Source organism: Solanum tuberosum, unplaced genomic scaffold, assembly GCF_000226075.1.
Source record: "Solanum tuberosum cultivar DM 1-3 516 R44 unplaced genomic scaffold, SolTub_3.0 scf00255, whole genome shotgun sequence".
In the NCBI taxonomy this organism is placed as follows: domain Eukaryota; kingdom Viridiplantae; phylum Streptophyta; class Magnoliopsida; order Solanales; family Solanaceae; genus Solanum; species Solanum tuberosum.
The window spans coordinates 781,034-788,058 of NW_006239184.1; the positions used below are offsets into that span (position 1 = coordinate 781,034).

At 31.1% G+C, this 7,025-nt stretch overlaps 1 pseudogene; it reads left to right on the forward strand.

The window, feature by feature from the left end:
• Nucleotides 1-324: 324 nt before the first annotated feature.
• On the forward strand, nucleotides 325-6,101 carry LOC102594602 (uncharacterized; annotated as a pseudogene).
• The last annotated feature ends 924 nt before the right edge of the window (nucleotides 6,102-7,025 follow it).

Below are 7,025 nucleotides of genomic sequence, written 5' to 3' on the forward strand. Positions count from 1 at the left end.
AGCTAGTTAGCATTTTTTATTTTAGGGATTAAGCAAAGCAAAGTATCATTTAGGGGAGTCGGAATGGTCTGATTTTCGAATATAGATTGGCAGTATTTGAGAACAGAATTGCCAACTATGTGCCAATATTTTTGATAAAGGAAGGGATGAATCTCGTCGGGGGGGTTTGAAGGAAAAGATGGCTTGAGTGACTTCAAGATTATAAAGAGGTCTGTCAAGCGTGGTAAGATCCAGATTATGGAAACTCTTTGGAGAGTAGCAAATATCTTTCCAGTTAGAACTCAAGTGATCAGATTGATAAATTTGTTGAAAGTAGCTAGAAGTATGGCTGAGAATTTGATTGTGATCATCAATCCAATTTCCCTGCTCGTCTTTAAAGAAAGAGATCTTATTCCATCTACGTCTATTAATGACAGAGAGTTGGAAAAATTTCGTATTGGCATCCCCATTTGTGAGCCAATTGATTCTAGAACGCATTTTCTAGTGATCTTCCTCGATTCTAAGGATGTAAGTATACTCATTAAGAAGGTCTTTCTCTAGTTCCTGAAGGAAAACACTATAAGGGTAAGCATGAGATTTTTGAATGCCACCGAGTCTAGCTAAAATCCTTTTCTTTTTGCGGGGGAAGTCACCAAAAGTGATATTACTCCAAGAGGTAACCTTATCTTTGAAATGATTAATCGCTTCACTTAGGTTCCTATTCTGTCAACTAGATTGAATAATATCCTTAAAATTGGGGTGGTCTAACCAGTACTTTTCTAGTCTAAAGGATTGATGCCTAAGGGGGTGATTATGAGAGGATAATTTGACTAGGAAGGGGTTATGATCCGAATGAGTTTTGGGAAGATGAATAATAGAGACGTTAGGGAAATAAACTAGCCAATTGTTATTAAAAATGCATCTGTAACACTATATTCCTCTCTCTCTCTCTTTTTTTTCTTCAAGTTTTTGTCTTTGTTTATTTTTCTTGTAAAAATTCACCATTTCCAAGTTTTTTTCTTTGTAACATATGTTAAAGTTCTTCCTTTTCAAGATTATCTTTTTTTTTCTCTTAAAGTTTTCTTATTCTCAAGTTTGTTGTAGTTTGTGTTACAACTGCAAAAAAATACTGTATTGAATTTAAATGTTATATATTGTATATGAGTACTTGTGAAGATTTATTTATTGTCTTTTTATTTGTTTGATTCAAGGTCTAATGCAGTAAACTTTTCTACGAATTGCAAAGATGTAATTGCAATCTCTCACTATCTAATGCGGTAAATTGTTTAGTATGTAATTCTTTACATTTTCACTTTGTTTTATTTTTCCTAATTAATTTGTTGATAGAATTTTTCTCCTAAGAAAATTATTTTTTGATGTACAGAACTGTTTATATTGATTCATTCGTCATGCCAGAACTCAAAAAGATGAAAATAAAGGAGATAAAAGATCATATTCAATTGTAACCTTATATATTCTTGCTTACAACAGTCTTCTAAAGTATACCGAAAATATTTATATCTATATTTTTGTAATAGAATCAACTTTCTTGTTTAAAATTTAGACAACTTACATGAAAATAAAGGAAGCCGAGACAAGAAAAAAAAATGACAAAACAAAAAATAATATATGTTTTGTAATAAGCAAACAAAATGTCTTTTTCACCATTGTCGTAATTTATCTCTCAAGTAACAACGTATTCTCCTTTCTCTTTCTCTGTTTGTTTTTCTTCAACTTTTTATCTTATTTTTTCTTGTAAAAGTCTTCCCTTTTGAAGTTTTTATCTTTGTAGTTTTTGTTAAAGTTCTTCCATTTTCAAGATTTTTTTTTCTCTTATAGTTTTCTCATTTTCAAATTTGTTGTCTTTTGTGTTACAATTGCGACAAAATATAGGTATTGAGTTTAATTATTAATTGTTGTATGTGAATACTTGCGAAAATTTATCTATTGCTTTTTATGTGTTAGATTCAAGGTTTAATACGGTAAATTTTCTACAAAATGTAAAAAAAGTGATTGCAGCATCGATAAATTATTTAGTATTATAATTCTTTACAATTTTAGTTTGTGTTTAATTGTCAATTTTTTTTCTAATTAATTAATTTGTTGTATATACTCTCCTAAGCAAATCATTTTTTAATGCAAAGAACTATTAATATTGACTCATTCGACAAGTTGACCTAAAAAAGATGAAGATGGAGGAGATAAAGGATTGCAACCTATTGCATATTTAATTCTGGTCTACAATAGTCTTTTAAAGCATATAGAAAAAGTTATATATATTTGTATCAAATTTTCAAGTGATTAACTATATGTATATATACTTGTTATATTTTATCAAAGTTACTTCCTACATTCAGTTCACGATATTAAAATTTACTTTTAATAATTTTATCAATATATCTTGCAACTCAAGTACAATCGTATCAACCTTTAGAACGAACAAATATTTAAAATATTAAATAAAAATTAAATATCATTTTTCATATCTTTTTTTTTAATTAAAGATCACATAGGTTAAAATATATTAAAAATTGAATAAAAATGTATAAGACATGTGAGTTTTCTCAAAGTGCATAATCCACCAAAAAAATAAAAAAACAAACTAAAAATATCTACACAGAGATTTATAAAGACAAAAACAAGAAGAAAAAAAACAGAAAGTGAAAAGTTGAAGAACACTACTGTTGAAGTGAATTCTCTTGTCCAAGCTCTTTTGATCATCTTCCTCTACCATATTGGATTTGAAGTTCGGTTCAGTTAGATGTAACTATTCTCAAAACTTAAAACACCTTGATGTTGTGTCAAAAAACTTTTATTTCGACATCGTCTCAGTTTATCTCAATCTATCCTGATAATTACTTCAATCTTTTTGCTCAACTTTCTTCTCATAGATTCGATGTGGATTCAGCCTCATGTAGTTTTTATAGTATTGTTGATAATTCTTCGTTTTGACATCAAGTAAGTTGAATTCCGTTACTCTTTTTAGATCTAAATTTCAATAGGTTGAATACAAAACTAAGATTACTACCACTCTAAAAAATCTTCTTCTAGTGCCAATGAAAAAGAAAAAGGTAAGAAAAGAAAAAGGGTTGTGGAAGATGTTAATGAAACATTTCTCAAGAGTATGGCGGAAGTTATAAAAACTTTAATGAAAGCCCAGATAAAAGAATTGGTTCCTTGATCGACAAGATTGGAAATCGTGACCACTATGATATGCGTGGTCAAATTTATTCCATCATTGAATTTTCTACATTTGATTTGTACACCATAGAGCAACGTATCAAAGCTAAAAAGGTTATCTGTGGAGATGTCAAAAATATGGAAATCGTTTTACGTATGGGTGAGCTTGAGCGCCAGACTATGATGTTCATGGTCATCAATGATAAACTTTAACGTATGCTAAGCTTGTGTATATAAGTGGTGGCACTAGTGTGATAGTTTTTGCTTAACTAACAGTTTCAAACTTTAATTGCAGTGCCATTTTTTGATCCTCTAGTTATGTTCACACTCTTTTGTGTATGACTAATGTAGGTCACGGGGATGCTAGAATCTTTTGTATATGTAAAATCTATCAAATAGATTAACTCTCATGTAAAAGTTAAGTTTATTGTAAGTTTGTTACTAGTTATCAATTTTTGTGCAGCTGCTTATGTTGCTTCCCTACAGTTTTGGTCTCATTTTTTCTACTATGGTAGACCAGTTTTTGGTCTTATTTTTTTTGTTGCTTTGATGCAGAGCTTTTGTTTCAGTTTTGACAGGTGTTTTGGTGAATATTTACTGAAATTTTACTCCCGTTTTAGCTGTTGTTTTAGTTGTACTCTTGGTTGGTTTGTTGTATGCTGCAATTTTGGTTAAGTTTCTCGATTAGCATGAAAATACAAGTTTATGTTAGTCTAGGCCTATTGGTCATTTGCCAAATGAGCTAGTTTTTTCTGTTGCTTTGATGCAGAGCTTTTGTTTTAGTTTTGAATTTTACTTTCGCTTTAGCTGTTGTTTTAGTTGTAGTTTTGATTGGTTTGCTGTAGGGATTGTTGCAATTTTGGTCAAGTTTCTTCGTTAGTACGAAGATACAAGTTTCTATTAGTCTAGGCCTATTGTTTCTTTACCAGATGAGCTAGTTTTTTATGTTGCTTTGATGCAGGGATTTTGTTTCAGTTTTAACAAATATTTTGGTGAATAATTTTTGAAATTTTACTCTCGCTTTAGCTGTTGTTTTAGTTGTAGTTTTGGTTGGTTTGTTGTAGGGATTGCTGCAATTTTGGTCAAGTTTCTCGATTATGAAGATACAAGTTTCTGTTAGTCTAGGCCTATTGTTCCTTTGCCACATGAGTTAGTTTTTTCTGTTGCTTTGATGCAGGGCTTTTGTTTCAGTTTTGATAAATGAACTAGTTTTTTCTATTGCTTTGATGCAGGGCTTACTGTAATTGGTGAAAAAAGTACTCCTTGAGGTTCTGAAGAGGAAATTTCAATGTTGTACGAGTCTGTGAAGAGATTGTGATGCACATACCCATTCGGGGTAGATATGTAACTTATATCCCTAAGCCTAGCTTTTTGAACTTATCATGTCTTCCCTCATAACTGAATTTATACAAGCTTTGTTATGGAATCGTTTTTTATCAGAAACACTTTATTTTCAAAAGTAAAACTTTTCGAGCACAAATCCAATTTAGTCGGGCTACCTGTAGTAGTTCTCTTACTTCACGAGTTGAAGATTTTTTAGAGTGTTTCTACTGATTAAACATAGTTGTTTAGAGATCTTGCACAATTAGAGGATTCTCCAAACAGAAGTATATCCTGATTGTGCCTCTGTTTAATGCTAGAAAATGTCACAACTTCATGTTTTCAAACACTGCTATAGTCCAGTGGCTCAACGCTTGTATACAAAATTGACATTACTAATGCACTTTGACTATAGGTGTTGTCATGATTGTTGTTGTGGATATCTTAATGATGTTGCTCATAGCTTAACTAAGGTAGTCATCTCATTGTTGCGCAAATCTTCTTGGGTTAGAAGATTTACGTATTTTCTTTATTGATTTAATCGTTAACCCGTTAAGAGTTATCATTTATTTATGTTATTCTATTTTAGGTCCGATTCGACGAGCTTTTGGATCATCATAAGGCAGATTTTGCAAGGGAGTCACCTTCTTACTACAAGTACTTTGACTCATCAAATTTTAAGAATGTAACTTTCATATAATCTCATTTGATTATGAATTAACACAAATTCCTATTATAATTACTTCTACTGTCTGGAAGTCAAACTAATGAAATTGTCTTTTAATATGATCCATTGTCTTTCATAATGTGTAGAAAATATTATTTTAATACATTTATGTATGTAGGCACTTATCAAGATTCCATTTTTTTTTATTTGTGTCATTTATAATATGTGCCAAAATTGGTTTTCTTGACATATTTCTGTACGTGCATTTGACATTGATGCTCCTGGTGCTGGCATGATGAAGAAGAGGAAAGTTTTTTAGATGGATCTAAGCACAACTGATGCCATGTTCCAGAACCTCGACTCATCAAAAATTTTACTCACAGATATTAGTCACTACTTCGATTCAGACCCAACCAACTTCGTTCAGAACCTCAGGAAGGATGGAATTAAGCCTAGTGCATACATGGCTGATGCCACTACTGCTAATGCTCAGATGGGTGTTATCACTTGATGGATAACTTGAAAAATGTTAACTCGTTAAGTTGATAGAGATTGTTTTATTTCATGTCTAATGCCTCGTAGCCAGTGGACAAAGTTGTTGAACCCCAAGTGGTATGAAGGCATGTTGTCCACTGGCTACGAGGGTGTTTGTGAGATTGAGAAACAATTGACCAACACAGTGGGGTGGAGTGCAGCTTTAGGCCAAGTTAACAATTGGGTGTATGAAGAAGCCAACACAACATTCATCAAAGATGAAGAGATGTTGAACAGGCTAATGAACACGAATCCAAATTCTTTCAGGAAGTCGCTTCAAACATTGAGAAACTCAAGCGCTTATACTCAGAAGTCGAAGACAAGATTGAAGGAATCGATCGATAAATGTATAGCTAAATATATGATCTCTAATTATGGCATGTTTCTGTTGCAGGATAATAAGATCCTTTCTGCTTCCTAACAAATTCTGATGTGAATTCCTTTGATAGTCCCCAGTGTAATTTTTGTTCATTTTTTGAGATGTCTTTCTACTTCTATGAGAAAAATACTGCTTTCATATATTCAAAAGGTGCAATTGCCTTCATGTTCTATTTTCAAGCAATCTTGATTTCTCATATGTAAAAAGACTGAAGAGGGTCAAGGAAGAAAAAAATGGAAGGACTATGTGGATAGGTTAGATTTAGTTTTAAAATGGGTTACTGGTGGATTTTCTATGTTGGATGGATTGAGTAGTTAAATTTGGTTTTAACTAAAATTCTACCAATTATTTTTTACAAAAAGCTAAATAAGAGGGTATTTTTGTAATCAAATCACTTATTTTTAGGAAGTATGTAATGATTATTATTTTTAGTACAACAAACCAAACAATCAAATAAGAAATAATGTCAGAATAACTAATCCCAACATTACTTATCCTAGCATATCTTGTATTCAAACCAAACGACCCCTTATAGAATTACTAATTTCAGATATCTTTTTTGTGGTGTAGAATTTGAATTTTTGAAATTTTCATCGTTGTTCAGATGTGCAACTTGTTAGAACTGATATTTAATGCAAATTTTATTCCTTATCTGATTATTTTTTTAATTATTTATCTTAATTTCAAGATAACAAAAGAAAATAAATGACAACATGACTTTTCAGACGAATCAGATCACTACTCAAATATAATAGGACAATTATGTAAGAAAAATAAAAAACAACTATCGAAACCAAATAAATTTGATGAAGACGTATTGTAAAAAAAAACAGAAGAAGATAAATTGCGACAAAATTCTATTATATCAATCGATTGAGTAGACTACGAAGATAGTAACTAGACAAGTTAAACTGAGTTGGTCTAAAATAAAGATTATTGGATGAAAACAACCTATAACATGAGATC